General features: G+C 35.9%; 1 protein-coding gene and 1 long non-coding RNA gene across 3 annotated transcripts in view; one reads left to right on the forward strand and one right to left on the reverse strand.

Annotated features, from left to right (window-relative positions):
• Window positions 1-13,061, reverse strand: part of LOC128247254 (uncharacterized) — a 53,574-nt gene extending 40,513 nt beyond the window's left edge. The window contains exons 1-2 of one of the 2 annotated variants that reach the window (XR_008263606.1): window positions 12,341-13,061; window positions 11,709-11,876 (exon numbers count right to left, since the gene is read on the reverse strand). This is a non-coding gene — a long non-coding RNA (uncharacterized LOC128247254). Of the gene's footprint in view, window positions 1-11,708 lie in introns of both variants that reach the window. The other variant, XR_008263605.1, reaches the window with a different exon arrangement.
• LOC106877248 (neuropeptide S receptor) overlaps window positions 1-15,614 on the forward strand; it is a 543,162-nt gene that overhangs the window by 428,391 nt on the left and 99,157 nt on the right. The window contains exon 4 of the transcript XR_008263601.1: window positions 276-302. The gene's annotated coding sequence lies outside the window, so the exon portion shown is untranslated. The remainder of the gene's footprint in view (window positions 1-275; window positions 303-15,614) is intronic.

The following is a 15,614-nucleotide window of genomic DNA, read 5'->3' on the forward strand; positions in this document are numbered from 1 at the left end:
CACACACACACACACACACACACACACACACACACACACACACACGCACGCACGCACGCACGCACGCACACGCGCGCATACAAATGGTGCACGCAGGCGGGGTGTTTCCAGCTCAGTGGTATTTGTGTCGGTAGCCAGTGAGCTCCATTCTTTGTCGGGAGTGTTCTTGCCAGAAAGTAATGAATTACATGTTATTACTGTTCTAATTGCGGTTTGTTTCTTTACACGACTTTCCCATTTGTTGCAATCTCTAAAATTGGTTTCTATTTACACAGGAGATGGTTGAAGCAATTGCTTATAAGGTAAGTCTCCTATCTTCTCAGTTTTTAACAAACAATGTTTCCATTTTACCAAAATTTCTCTGCCAGTGTATCCGTCTTCACATGAGGATTTATTAATATATTACCTTTATAAGAAATTTGCCTATTTCAATTCACACGTTCTGGAAGTATATTATCTTTTCCAGAATGAGCAATTCCTTTCAACGATCGAGAAGAAGGTTTATTATATATTAGGTAAGAATATGGGGGGGGGGGTTACTTGATATTAGCTTAGAAATGGAAATGAATATTTTCATTTGAACTCAAGGAAACATGCATGAATTATTTCGTATCTTTGGGTAATTCTTTGAAGATGCAAACAATTAGAATAACTGATAGATAGTTTAGCGAAAGCGATGGAACTTCTCATTCTAAATATTATCTAGCTGTTCATTTGTATGTGGGTAAATATTCGGGATATCATTTACTCCCAGAATTCTGCAGTACAAATACCGCTTTGAACATTCTCATCGTTCACCATTCATCAGTTGCAAACATTTGTTCACACTCAGAAAACACTTGTTTGAATCTTGGTGTTGCATTGCATTCTATTATATATATATATAGTGAATCCAAACAAAGAAGAACAAACAAGGAAAAACAATAACGTGAGGATGAAGTACAAGTACTGTATTATCAGACGTTCGGGAAAGGATGGAAAGATCGAACGTTTCGAGCAAAGCTCTTCTTCAGAAATAAAAGTCCAAGGGAAGGGAAGAGGGAAGAAAATCGCCAACGATATACACTTGATTACATTTTGAACAGGCAAAAACGGATATATATATATATAATTGGATGCCAGTTTTTGCCTGTTTTATCTTGTTTTAGGATACCGGCTTTGGATTGAAAACGAACGAACACCGCTCAAGTATATGTTTCCTCCCATTTATAACGCCATATCCTTTAGGATTCAGCAATGATCTCTCATCTTTATCGTTCATTCATTTCCGCCATTTATGTAATGTTTTTCCGATATTTTTAACCCTTTACTACATTTTTTAAAAAATTTTGTGTGTTTTGTTATCGATCTCATTAACAATTGAGATATTTGTATTTTATTTCCTATGACACCCTGTATCTTCCTTGGGTTTAGATGATCTTATATCAGCATTCCTGAAGTGGTTTCCTTTGTGACTGCAACTTTATTGATCAGTTTATTTCTTGTAGAGATATTAATGTTTGCATCTGTCTTCTTTATGCGTTTATGTCTATAATAGCGTAGTTTCCGTTTTGCATTGTTGCTTCAATTTTGTTGCTAAGTTTCAATTTTGTGGCTTAGAACTTTGTGGCCATGTTTGCTCTTTAACTATTTAGATAAATGTCATTACAACAAAACGAACAGTTTACATTTCTCATTTAGCCCAGTGATATTTTTTATATTTTATTTCCTCTTTGCCGTTAATGGACATCTTTTTACTAAAAGTTAATTGTGCTCATATTTTCGTTGATGTAGTTTTGTTAATCGATAATATATTGGTTTGTTATTTATTTGTTCAGCGACCGCTATCAGTATCGCTGTGATTTATGTACCAATGTCTGCGCTTCAAATCTTTTGTGTTTTGGTGATTCTAAATTGTTTTCCATTGCCCGTTCATAATGTGTATTTCTAATATAAGATTTCTATTAATTCCTACGTAGATTTTTTTTTTTCGCATTTAGTCTACAAAACAAAATGATAGGTATTGAGACTGTTTCGATCATAATCACTAACTGTCACCGTATATCCATCCACCCATCTAACTTCTTCCATCCATACAGACGCGTACACAGGCATGCGTTTTGGAAAGCCCGGTTTTGGAACATATCAGATAACATCTTAAATTTTATCAACAGATCAATGAAGAACTAGAATACAGAGTTAACTTCAGGTGAACAATATTTGGCGAGGGTTAACATCAAGAGAAGTGTATTACCATTGCTGTTTGTGAGAAGATTTGATACCGCGACTTTAGTACAAACATCAAAACCAGCAAAAAGTCACATTTTACTGTCTAGAAAGCTTAGAAATTCTCAAGAACCCTGAATTGGATAACGAAAGTGAAACCATTGCCACAAAACAAGCGAAACGGATAACAGACTGCAAAAAATAACGGGTAGAAACAAATTAGAGAGCGGTGGAGACAACCCCTGCATGGACAATATTGTCTTCGAAGTTGAAATTCTGAAGTGGACCAAACAACAGCCCATCAGTGGCTGAAAATGTAAAGCCTGAAGGGTTCACATTGATGGCACAAGGTTAAAGATTGCTTATCAGATACTACCAAGCTAACGTTCTTCACAACGGTTCTGACTCTAAATGCAGATTCTGCGACACATTTGACGAAACAATAGACCATCTCGTTTCGGGATGTCCTGTGCTGATACGAAACGAATAAAAAATTCGCCATGATAGGGTGGAAGTATTTACATTGGAAAATATGTAAACATTATAAAATCAGCGGTTCTGTTTACTGGTATGAACATCATCCTGAGCCTGGTGCTGAAGGTAAAAAATGTCACTATTCTCTGGGATTTTCCTGTCAACCCTGACAAAATGATCCTGTCTAATTGACCAGACATAATTATTAAAGACGGAGCAGAAAATACTTGAAGACTAATAGATGTAAGTGTAGTCACTGATAAAAATATATCTGTCAAGGAATTTGACAAACTAAGTAAATTTAAGGACCTGAAAATTGAAATACAAAAGATGTGGCATCTTAAAGCAAGAACTAATCCTATTATTGTAGATGCCGTAGATATGATTTTTAAAAAAGCGATGACAGAAATATCTAGATAAGATCCCAGGAGTATTATGTCTCAGAGAAATCCAAGTGTTGTATTACATGAAGATATTTCGCTACTGCCCCTGCCCCTCCCCAAGCTTTCAGTCATACAGTAACATCTCTTATCTTTCACTCTCCCTAAGACGCTGGGTGTGTCTCGGCAACTGATTGTAACAAACATGCAGATTAAAAGTAAATAATAATAATAATAAAGCAAATGTTCAGAGAATGCAATGGTTTATTCATGGAAATCGCAGAAATATGGCATTTGAAGGACGTTACAAAGCCAGTAATTGTAAATGCACTAAGAATCATCAAAAAAGAATCTGGACGTTAACATCGCCGAATGAAGTGCAAATAGAATGTTTTATGTGGTATGTCAGTCACACATTGAAAAGCGCATTGGTCATTGCGAGAACGATTACCAAACACGTAACTATCTTTGTTAACGAGCAGTTGGTTGTATTTATTTTAATGGCCTATGCATGTTTGGATTGAGTCTTTTGCCGATTGTCGGGAAGATACTGGGCAAGAAACGGTCGCAATTTTGAAAGAAGAAAAACGAATAATAAGAAGACTATACTCACAGCGCAAAACTAAGTTTTGGCTACGAATTGTAAGATCAACATCTGAGGAGATGAGCAAGTGTCTCCACTATGCCACATCCGTAATAGAGTGGACGAAATCATTGCCCATATCACTAACGATATTCCTAGACTTTCCCAAAACTTGCTCTACAAGTTGAAGCGACAATACCAGGTAGCGAAAGTGCTACATTAGAAACTGCGAAAAGTGGTCTAGAGAGAGACCAGACCTGGTATGAGGACAAACCTTAGAGAATACCGGAGTCGGAGGCTAGCAAAATCCCCTGGGATTTCCCAATCCAAACAGATCAGGTGCTAAAGTATAACAGACCGGACCTAGTAGTTGTGGTGGACAAGATGAACCGCATATGCTATATGGTAAGCAGTCAAAAAGGAAGGCGAAAAACATAGATAAGTACAACACTCAAGTACGAAATAGCCCGGCTATGGAAAATGAAGAAGGCGAAGATAGTGACAATTATTGCTGGCTTCTTGGGAAAGGTATCAGAAAGCATCAAGAGAAATATAAAGGGAGTTAGAATAGAACCGTTACAAAACGTGCGTCTCCTTGGCACTGCCAGAATAATCAGGAAAGTATTAGATAGCTGAAAAGAACGAATAGCATGGTACCGTAGTAAGTTCGCTACGCATGCAAGACTCCAGCCCCTCCAACAAAACTTGTAATAAAGAGAAATAATATTAATAATAATTTCTAAAACAGGCACAAGGGCTGCAATTTTGGGGTAGTGGGTAAGTAAATCTCATCGACTCGAGTATTTGAGTCTTAATTAATTTATCGACCCTGAATAGATGATTGGCGAAGTCAGCATGGGCAGAATTTTAACTCAAAACGTAAATACGTACAACATTTGCCCAGCGTGCTACCGATTATTCTCGTTTTGCGATTTGATTTCAGAAATGGTTTATCTGGAAAGTTGCCAATAAAATGGTCAGAGTAAGAGACGTCTGTCAATGGTAGCGAATTTCATGGTTTCTTTTAAATTACATGATGTTTGTCTTTATGATACGGAGAAGAACTAGATTACTATTTGACTACGCTAGGATATTTTAAGACCCGTTGGGTGTGACTAGTTAACAGGTAGATTGCGAGTGAGTTCCGAAGTCTTAGTGGCAATTTATGAAGTGTTGTGTCGAACAACACCTGTTAAAAGTGAATCACTTGTGGCTGAGATATAATATGAAGAGTGAGTCATATACAAACACACTGTGTTACAGATCAAATTTGAGAAACGCATCAACAAAACAAAATATAAGTTTTGTGCGATCTGACTGAGAGATTCCATTATCATATATGTATATTTCCATAGTAAAGGACTTGTCTTTGATATTTGCTGAAACAGCCAACTAGATATGGGTACACCTGATTTGATAAAGGTCATTCTGTCTGATGCATCCATATGCAACCTTACTGAAAAAAGGGGTTTAACGTAAAGTTTAGACCCGAAATATATGACGGAGGTTTATAAAAGTAAAGTTAGTCGTTTGTACACGTCATAACAATCCCAGTTGTCAAAATGTTGCTAACGCCGGAGGAAAAACTTTATAGGAAGAAATAGGTAAGCTGTTAGCTAATATATGGCACAGCAAGGAATGTACACAGTAAATCTTCTGGTAATTCAGAAAACAATGCTGGTCAGACTGGTTGGAAGAATAAAACTATATTCTTCAATGAGAAAGAAAATGAATTGTTAAAACTTCCATTAATATTTCCAATTAGAATTTATTGGGTAAATTAATTTGCATTGGTTAGTAAAGAGACACGTAAAAAAGAGGCAAATTGAAGAAATTAGCAACTATGTTAAAAAGATTTCAATCTCTGTAGATGGAGGCACGGATGGATTTGACAATTCGATCTTGATGTTGGGCGTCGCAAGATAAAGAGTGACTTCATGTCGATGTTTGCGAGATCTACGACGACTATCTGTAGATAGCGTTGGAGATGGTGGGACTGAACGTTTGTGGTGTAGAGTTCGATGATGGAAATATTAAATATTCAGTAGCATGACATTGAGCACTTTGCTGAAGAATAATGCACCGAAGGCGAAATGGGAGTCCATCATACGGTAGCATTTCTTAATAATCAGTAGGATATTATAAACGAGTAAATGTCTTGAATTAAATAATAGGTGGAATCTAATAAAACTGTGGTGAACCAGAGCTAAATTAAAGAAGTAACTAAATACAACAAACTCAGAATAAATATGGAATATTTACTAACCAAAACCAAAACAAATTTGCTGCAGCGAAGATATAAATACAATTTAATGACAGAAAAATCTAATTAAAGAATAATGTAGGACGAAATCTGAGAATATAAAAGTACGAAAGTCAAAATAGATTAAAATCAATAGAAAGAATCTTACGTTTGGACGAGGGAAAGATAAATTGTAATAACTACGTTATAACAAGAGAAAGATCACAGGGTCGACCTTCATAGGCATGGTAGAATATCACCAGAAGAAATTAACTAATTTATGCAATGGCCTCAACAAAAAAGTGAATATTTCTTTAAAACGTCTCGCCTACAGATACTTAAGAGGAAAAAAAAAAATCACTAAATATTCGAAATAACGATAATAAATTGATAGTTTCTTTCATTCTTTAGATCGAGAATAAATAGAAAAGGAAAAATAGAAAATGCACGATCTTATTCTTGGAAATGTTCGTAATCCCAGACTTACAAATACTTTAAAATTAATGAAGCAGACAAAATTTCATTCGGACAAATAGGAATGCGAAATCAAAGGCCAGTCAAATCGTGAGATTCTTCCTAATTCGCAAATAAACTTTCGCGCTAAATCGTCAACAGTTCTTTGAACAAAATAATGTACAGAATGAAAACCATTTTAACAAGTGAGTAGAAGAGAGAAATACAGAATACAGTTTTAGTAGGAAGAGCACTTGGAGATTTTAAAGAAGAATGTACAATGGAGCAACAACACACGCAAATAAGATTTTTAAAAACAAGATCTACTTCAAAAAATATCATAGGAAGAAATGCCGACGGTTGCAATCGTGATATTACAAATTACGAACTTGAGAATCTACGAAGGTAGAGAAAATTCAGACGTTACGTTAAAACATGTTTAAAATATTCAAAAATATTTACAAATATATCAAACATTGTTCTGAGAGTGCCAGAGGTAAAATATCACCGACATAACCATGAATTAAAAGGGATCTTAATTTTCAAGAATAATTATCAACAACTTGTAAAATGAAAGGTCTATTACATAAGCATTCCTGGCTGTAGGAATGTATTATCACCAGAATTATGAGGCTTATCAGAAAAAGGTGAAATTCCACAGTAAAAAAAATCACGTATTGAGGAAGAAGGGCAAAACGAAGAAAAAGAAGAAAGAAAACAGAGTAAAACGAAGAGAAGAAGCAGACAACATAGGTTTTATTTGTGTTTGTTTAACACAAGACATTTTGAAACATTATCCCAGTGTAAGATATTTCTAATCAAGTTATTGCTAATTAAATCATCACTAATTAAACAGGTGTCAAATGTTAAGCTTTTTGAACAAAAATTAATCACTGGGAAAACATTTAAACTCAAAATAAATTCCATTTACAGAAAATATAATTTTCCCTTTCTTCTCGTTCACTTCTGTGGAGTATCTGGAGTTAACATCTTTAACCAATATGCTGAACCAGACTCTTTTCGGATCTGAATGTTATTGGATGGCAATTAAGAAGCTCTATATAACTGACATCTAATTGTATGTGGTAGATGATAAACAGATGGGGAATCCGCTAAATACATTTCCCCGATGGTGCAGAAAAATTAATATGAAATTCCGTTTGTGAAAGTTTGCTAGGACAACGTCGAACAGCAGAAAATTAATAAAAAGACAGTTGTATCGTGTTAGGTAAAGTGACAGAGATATAAGAATTAGAGCGAAGAGAAACTGATAAATATAAGGAATTAATGAACGAGAAAGATTGAAAGAGAGACAATGAAAGATAAAGGTTAAGGAAGAGCAACACTGACGCCTGTAATTCATACATAAAGCAGCGAAATGGCAAACATTAGTTATTAGATGTCAATATTCTGATGGCTTAAGTAATGACTTATCGTTGTAATTTCTCAGCTGAGAGTTAATTACCAGGACCAGACAGAAAATAAAAACGAGAAAAACAATATAAAAATAGTATCTCGATTTACAATACGTCATATAAAGGATGAAATATTATATTGACGACTTATACAGAGGATTGTCTCTCTTAAACTAGAAAACAATAAGTGACCAATAACAAAATATGAACAAAAACAAAACTAATTTGTGGTTTTAGGCATTTCAAAATGATTCTAACAGGCTGAACTAACAAAAATATTCCCATAGCAACGTGTAGAATTTGTATTTAAAAAATGCTGAAAAATACTCAATGATTTTATTGCAAGTGTCTTCCTAAAATAATGGAAAAATTAGAAGTAAAATAAATCACCGCCAAAACTAGAATACCATGATTTTAATCTGGGACCAAACGATTTTTGACGGCGGTACACCTTCGGGAAACATTGTAAATGTTATTCAAGAAATATTGTGTTAGATGTGAAAAAGCAATGACATGTTAATCGTGTTTAAGTCTTGTAAAAGAGGGAGGATTATGAAGAAGCAATGAAACCCGTTGATTATTGGTGAGCCTTGTAAGGTAGTGGAGAAACGTGTGTGTGAGTTCAAGTCTGATAAGTGCCATGAAAAGGTTCTGAACACATTTCGATAGTGACCAGTAGGATGAAGACGTACTGGAGTCAAGTGAATGGCATTTCAGGGGTTCTCATGACCACTGTTTTATATAGAAGCTGATATTATAAGATATTTTCAGAAAACAATCATTACTTGATTTAGTTAAGATAATGATGGTAAAGTTATGAAGATGTAATGAGTTTGGATAATTAAAACATACAATAATATAATAAAAGGACAATTTAAATGACATTTCCCTCGATATATAAGGTGCTCTATTAAATTCGGTTACTAACTGTTATTCATGTGATATATATATATATATATATATATATATATATCCCACACACACACACGTATGTGGATGGATGTTTGCATATATGTATGTATGTATGAAAGAGACAGTGGGTAGGCGTGCGTCCGTCCACTGGTTTCAAAGTAGGACAGCTTCTGTTCTGATGACTGCTATTGAAGCATAAATTTCTCATTCGTCATCTTGTCATGAAATAATCAGATTGACTTTTCATTACTGCCATGGCAATTTGAGAGAATCGTTAATATTATCTTCCAGTCTCATTTATATTGGCCTTTTTCTGTCGTGGGTCTTTACAGTCTTTCTTTATGCTCTTCAGCAATAGAGGTTGCACTGCATATTAGGTCATTTTCATTTGCTATTATTATTATTATTATTATTATTGAGTGAGAGAGCAGTGCATGCCATCAAAATGACACTGGGGTACAAATATACGAAGCCCATTATACCCATCATGACTACCCGTCTGATAAGAGTACACCAAGCACATGCACCACAACCATTTGTGCACGACATGGGGATCTTATATCAAGATAAACAGCGCATGACCTTACAGGTGGGCCCAGTTAGAATCTTCAAGTCGAGTAGCACATCCCAGTCAAACGTTCCCTGAATAAGGTTTAAGGATGTTGAACTAAACACCCACGTTTACAGAAATGGAGAATTCAAACCCCAAAGAATTTCTCTCAAAACATGGCTATGATGCTCACCCACTACTTCTGCTCGTGTTCAGTGATACACATATCGTCAGCCACCAAAGTACATGCTCAACTGGCTATGGTCAAACAGTTAAGCAGATATGTGGCATTGAGTAGAATATTTCCTGTAACAAATCTTTTATACCGATAGAAAACATGTACATGATAACAGTTCCAATCAGTTAAGATCAAAAGCCATGGGAACCACTGCCTCGTACTGTGTCAAGGCATTTATCGTTCTTCTTACTATTACTAAGGTGACGAGCTGACAAAATCGTAAGAACCATTTCTTCCGGTTTACGTTTCGAATTAGAGTCGACAGAATAAGAACGATTTAGGCTCTGGGAGCGATGTAATCGACTATTTCACTCTTAACCTTTCAGGCATTGCGCCTATAATTATAAGAATTATTATCACTATTAAGGCGACGTGTTAGCAGAATCGTTAGCGCGTCGAATACAATCTTTTTGTGGTATGTCGTCTGCCTTTTACTCGGAGTTCAACACACCCCGATTTCAACTGTGCCTTTCAACTTTTGATTCGACAAATAATTGACCAGTCAAGTATTGGGATTAATGGTGTCGACTAACACCCACTCACATCAATAATCCGCTCTCTTTTCTTTGGTCTTTTGCAAAGCGTGATAATCAGGAATGGGTGATTAGGATTTCGCCGGTCTCACCGCAACTACCAATCTGGTGCACATTACTCCTGATTTGACCGATGTTAAATGGTACAATGGTTACAAATAGCAAACAGGGCAAAATAGGGAGAAGGGAAAATGTCCGAGAAAAAAAAACCTCCAATCACAGGAAGATATGTGGTGGGGTTAGGTAATCCAAGTAATCTCTTGCTTAATACATGTGAATACGGGGAAAAACAATGTTTCGTGCCGTTTTGTGAAGCCTGACCCTTCATAGCAAAGAAAAACAATAACAAAATAATGATAAAGACAAAGATAATGATGATGGTAAAAACAAAAGATAAAGACAAAAAAAAAACAGACAAAAACAAGTATTACATTGTCTTTCTTATTCAAGGACGTGTCCGCATCGTGTTTGTTATTTAATTCTCCGTCTGTCTCCATTAATTAACTTTACGTCTGTATTAATTCGTTCCACGAGGAAAAACTTTTCATTCGTGACCCCGAATGGCATTTTATCTCAGATGGTCTTACAAGGATCAGATTATACGACAAGAAAGATTTATTTCAGTGAAGTTTTCTTCATTTTATTTATGACTCGTACGGTCTTCGCACGTTCGATTCTCTCGGCAGAATAACATGCCAGGTCCTTCCCTTTAGGACATTTTGATCAAGTGAAAACAGACAGGTTAAATGGATTTGAACCCAGAACCTTCAGACCTGATTGACCTCACATCTTCAACGTCTTGGCTATCAACCTTAAAATATATCCTCAAACATTATGCTTTACATACACGAAAACTTGAATCAAAATGTCAGCGGTAAGATACAATTAATTTTACCAAACACTTCTTGTCAACGCATATATTAATATACAATGCTTCCTGCTTGTTTAATTAATGTAGCCGCTACTTATGCCTTCTTTTCAGTTAATACGCTTGCTATATTTTCTAAATTTATTTCAACTCTTGAAAATTAAATTTTCTCCAAACTCAAACTAATTAAGTATGTATTTAATTAAAAGAATGAGTATCGTAGATGTACATATGAAATAATTGTTATAAGGAAACGGAAAGGAAATTAGGTCTCTCAATAATTCGGATTAGGTGAAACGCAGGAAAAAAAGCCATGAAAAACATTAAAATAAACTTTGTATAGGGTAGAGAGAAAATACAAACATTTACAGAGGCTTCTAAACAAAAATGGTATCTCTCCCTGGCGGTTATGAATTCAAGAGTAATAGAATTATACTTACTGAAATTACAATCCTATAATTATTCTTCAAAATGTTAAGTAAATACCAGTGAACAACCTAAACATACTAATCATATAAGATGAATATATTTATTTCCTTATTGCCCACAGGTGGCTAAACAGAGAGAACAAAGGGATTAAGTCGATTATATAGACCCCAGTGCGTAACTGAGTCTTATTTAATCGGCCCGGAAAAGATGAAAGGCAAAGCCGACCTCGGTGGAATTTGAACTCAGAACATAACGGCAGACGAAATACTGCTAAGCATTTCGTCCGCCCGGCGTGCTAACGATTCGGCCAGCTCGCCGACCTATAAGATGAACATATTAGACGTTATCAACCACATATCGAAAAAAAATACATCACATGAAGAACACTGAACATAGAAAAGTAAAGCAATGCACAGGTATACTTACAGAAAGACAGGATCAGAATTGTCTACAGATAATACAGTAGATTCATAATGGATTACATCTGACTGGGATCCCAATATTTCCACAGCAAATCACAAACAACAACGGATACTACACAGCACATTTAGCATCACGTTTTACCCAGGCCACAGCCGTCGTATTTACAGGTCTCTGAATAAAGGGATAAATATTGAAGATGCAAGAATTAAATCAGTGCTAAAAGAGAAGCGAAATTATATATTTCAATAATTTTATATTAAGAGAAACGTTAAGAAAACGAAATAGAATACTGAACTACACCGAAATATATTACGTAAACGGTAGAGGGATTCTCAGAATGGCATCTAAATAAATGGAATCTGTTCCTTGTATTCATGAGAATATAATGCAAGCAAGTCATATGATTTCTAAAAACCTTTGGAAGGACTCGAGTCAAAATATGTGCTGATGAACGAGAAGATATCTTGTTTAAACATTTAGAACGAACATAGCAATGTAGTTCTGTAGAACGAACATAGCAATGTAGTTCTGTAGAACGAACATAGCAATGTAGTTCTGTAGAACGAACATAGCAATATAGTTCTGTAGAACGAACATAGCAATATAGTTGTGTAGAACGACATTTTTTAACCTACCGATATCTGGAAAACTTATGTTATGATTAGCTGTTGTCATAATGGCTTAAAGAATAAAACCATTCCCAGTTTCAGTGTCGAAACAGAGTCAATAGATGAACGCTTCAGTAAGAGAAGAATAATGGCGGTAATATCTAAAACTGGTAATCTGTGAAAAAAATGCAAGAGTGGAATCCGACCAGGGTTATCAGCTTTGTATAAAACATTCACAACGAGTAGCTGCTGGGATGAAAAACACGTGTAAAACTTATAAAAAAAGAGAATATTTTAGAAGATAAGAAAAAATGGATTGCAACATGGCAGTAAACACTGGGAGAGTCCATTATTGAAACGGAAAGTCATAAATGTATTTAGCTGGAAGAAGTAAATAACAAATATGGTTTATCTTGGAAATAAATTTGCGAAAGATCCACAAACATTGATTCTTTACGCAGCATCCATGAGCAAAGTAGCGGCATAAATATCTTGTTATCGTATACGAGGCGACGAATTGGGCAACTGGGCAAAATGCTTAGTTGTATTTCGCCCAATGCCTTGTTCTCAGTTCAACTTCAGCCCAGGTCGACTTTGCCTTTCGGGGTCCATAAATTAATTACCAATGAAACACTGGGATTGACTTAATCCCCTTCCTCAAGCTGCCCTTGTGGCAAAATTTTGAAATCGTTATGTTATACATATTATAAGCAACTGGTTATATTCTTTTCTACTCAAGCCACAAGGCTTGGAATTTTGGGGGAGGGGAGCCAGTCGATTAGATTCATCCAGTACGCAACTGGTACTTAATTTATTGACACTCTCGAAAGTATAAAAGGCAAATCGACCGCGGCGAAATTTAAACTCAAAACGTAAAGACAGACGAAATTCTGCTAAGCATAAAATTTCTGCCAGCTCGCTGCCTTAACTGGTTATATTATAGCTACTATGCATAATCAGTTATAGATATCATAGGTAAATGGAGAGCAATCATGTGGGAAGAAAAGGTGCATAAAACATAAAGAATACAACATAGAGGAATCGTTGACAGGTATACCATTTTGTTACATCTAATTTGAATTTAAAATCTGATTAAACTAAACTTTCAATGAATACAATAGACGAAAATAGAATAAACCAGCAGTTATAAATGAAGGATGTAATATTCCATTTTAAGAGAACGACTGTAGACGTGACACAATGCAGGGACAAGTTTTTTGTCGGATATTTTAGGACCTAATTGTTCAGTGGTTTATGTAAATATGTAAAGGCTAACATAAAGCGAGGAGATATTGAAATATACAACGTGCATGGTCAGAAAAGAATGTAAAGCTTAATTAGAAAAATACTAAGATTAGAAAGAGACGTGGATAAGATAAAAGGGAACCAAATATATTACACACCCGTCAGATGACCTTAATTAATAAACTAATGAGGAGTACCTACGTTACCTTGATTTTTTTTTGTGTGTGTTAAACACATTTACAGCTCACGTCTCAAGTCTCGGACATAACTATGTAGTATACTGTAAAGGGATAGTGGCATTGTTACATTTCCCAAACAACGTTGCAATGAATTATGTCAGTCTTCAACGTAAAAGCCTCCGATGAAACATGCCAACCATGGCCACCCTTATTTTTGTATACCTCTTGCTACTTCCCCGAATACATGATTTCGCTTTCGCAGGTGGTAGCATTTCTTTAGTAGTGGTCCCTGCTTTATAATGGTTGCCTTTGCCTGATGTTGTGGCTTACCGTTTAATTAATCTCCAGTTGAACTAGCCGTAAATTGAAACTGTGATGGCAACTTCAACTCGTTTCCGAAATTTTAGTCTGTATTTCACGTAATAACTGTTTCTAATGCGAGACGAAATGTGAGCGCGGAAATTGACATCACATTGTACTTCATTTTGTCGACATCTGAAAAAATGAAGCGAAGCTAGATTTGAACTGAGAACGTAAGTAATTGCACTCCACGTTCAAAGAATAGTTTCAACGTTTCTAACGATTCTGCTGATGTAACGTTCTTCTCTTTTAGCAGAATATATTTTTGTCTTTAATAGTAAAATGTTGCAACTATAAAAAGTCAAGTGTGAGTGTTGATTGATTGAGTGGTAATTATTTTTCGTTATTGTTAAAATAAAAGCAGCCATCAACTCCGGCAATATTTGGAAGCTATAATACAACATGAGTTTATTATCAACAGATTTCATGATAAATATTTTGATACATTAGCAAATGTAAATATTAAAAAAAACTGTCAGTAATTGGTAGAGGATTGACCTAGAGTTAATAGGATTGACTAGTTATAAATGCGTCGAACCTAGAGAGACAAATAACGATTAATAAGTTAAATAATGATAGAGATAACCATTAATCCAGTACAAAGCGTTTTCTGATCATCCATTGCCATATTACATGTTATAATATCTCCTTACCGTGGATCAAAGCTACACTATTATGGTGTTAGAAAGGTGGTGGTGGGGACTGGCAGAATCGTTAGCACGCCGGGCGAAATGCTTAGCGGTATTTCGTCTGCCGTTACGTTCTGGGTTCAAATTCCGCCGAGGTCGACTTTGCCTTTTATCCTTTCGGGGTCGATAAATTAAGTACCAGTTACGCACTGGGGTCGATGTAATCGACTTAATCCGTTCGTCTGGACTTGTTTGTTCCCTCTGTTTAGCCCCTTGTGGGCAATAACGAAATAGGTATCCCGTCTCAGGGAAGTAATTGCGTGAGTCTATTGAATTGTTGCCGTTGTTGATTCGTTAATTGTTTTGTTTCCCATTTTGGAAAAATGGAGAAGGAGCCGGAGGCAGGCCCAAGAAGAATGGGCTGATGACAGCCATAATATATAATATGAAAGACGGGAAGATTCTGAAGGCTACAAGGACCAAGAAGGTTGATTACTGGGGATATGGTATCCAATTAACGATTCAGGCAACAACGGAGGACTTGAACAGTGTGGTGGATGAGATTGTGCGGCCAGAAGATCTGAGACTGAGATTTACTGTGGAGCGTAGGGCGGTAGTGTGTTTCACACGTGGAGAAAGGGGCCACATGAAGTCATGGTGCACCCAAAGAAAGCCACAAACAGAACAGGAGGAGAGACAAGAGAGGGTGGATCAGGTAGTACAGGGCAAGGCAACAGAAAAAGAAACAACAGAAAAAGAAGCGGAGAATGGATTCACTATGGTTAAAAAGAAAAGAAGGAGGAGAGGAGGAATGAGTTCTCCGCCAGAGAAGCAGAAAAAGAAGAGAGAAGAGGTGAGAAAAGAAACTGTGAAGGAGGTCAGTAGGAA

This window comes from Octopus bimaculoides, chromosome 3, assembly GCF_001194135.2.
Source record: "Octopus bimaculoides isolate UCB-OBI-ISO-001 chromosome 3, ASM119413v2, whole genome shotgun sequence".
NCBI lineage: Eukaryota > Metazoa > Mollusca > Cephalopoda > Octopoda > Octopodidae > Octopus > Octopus bimaculoides.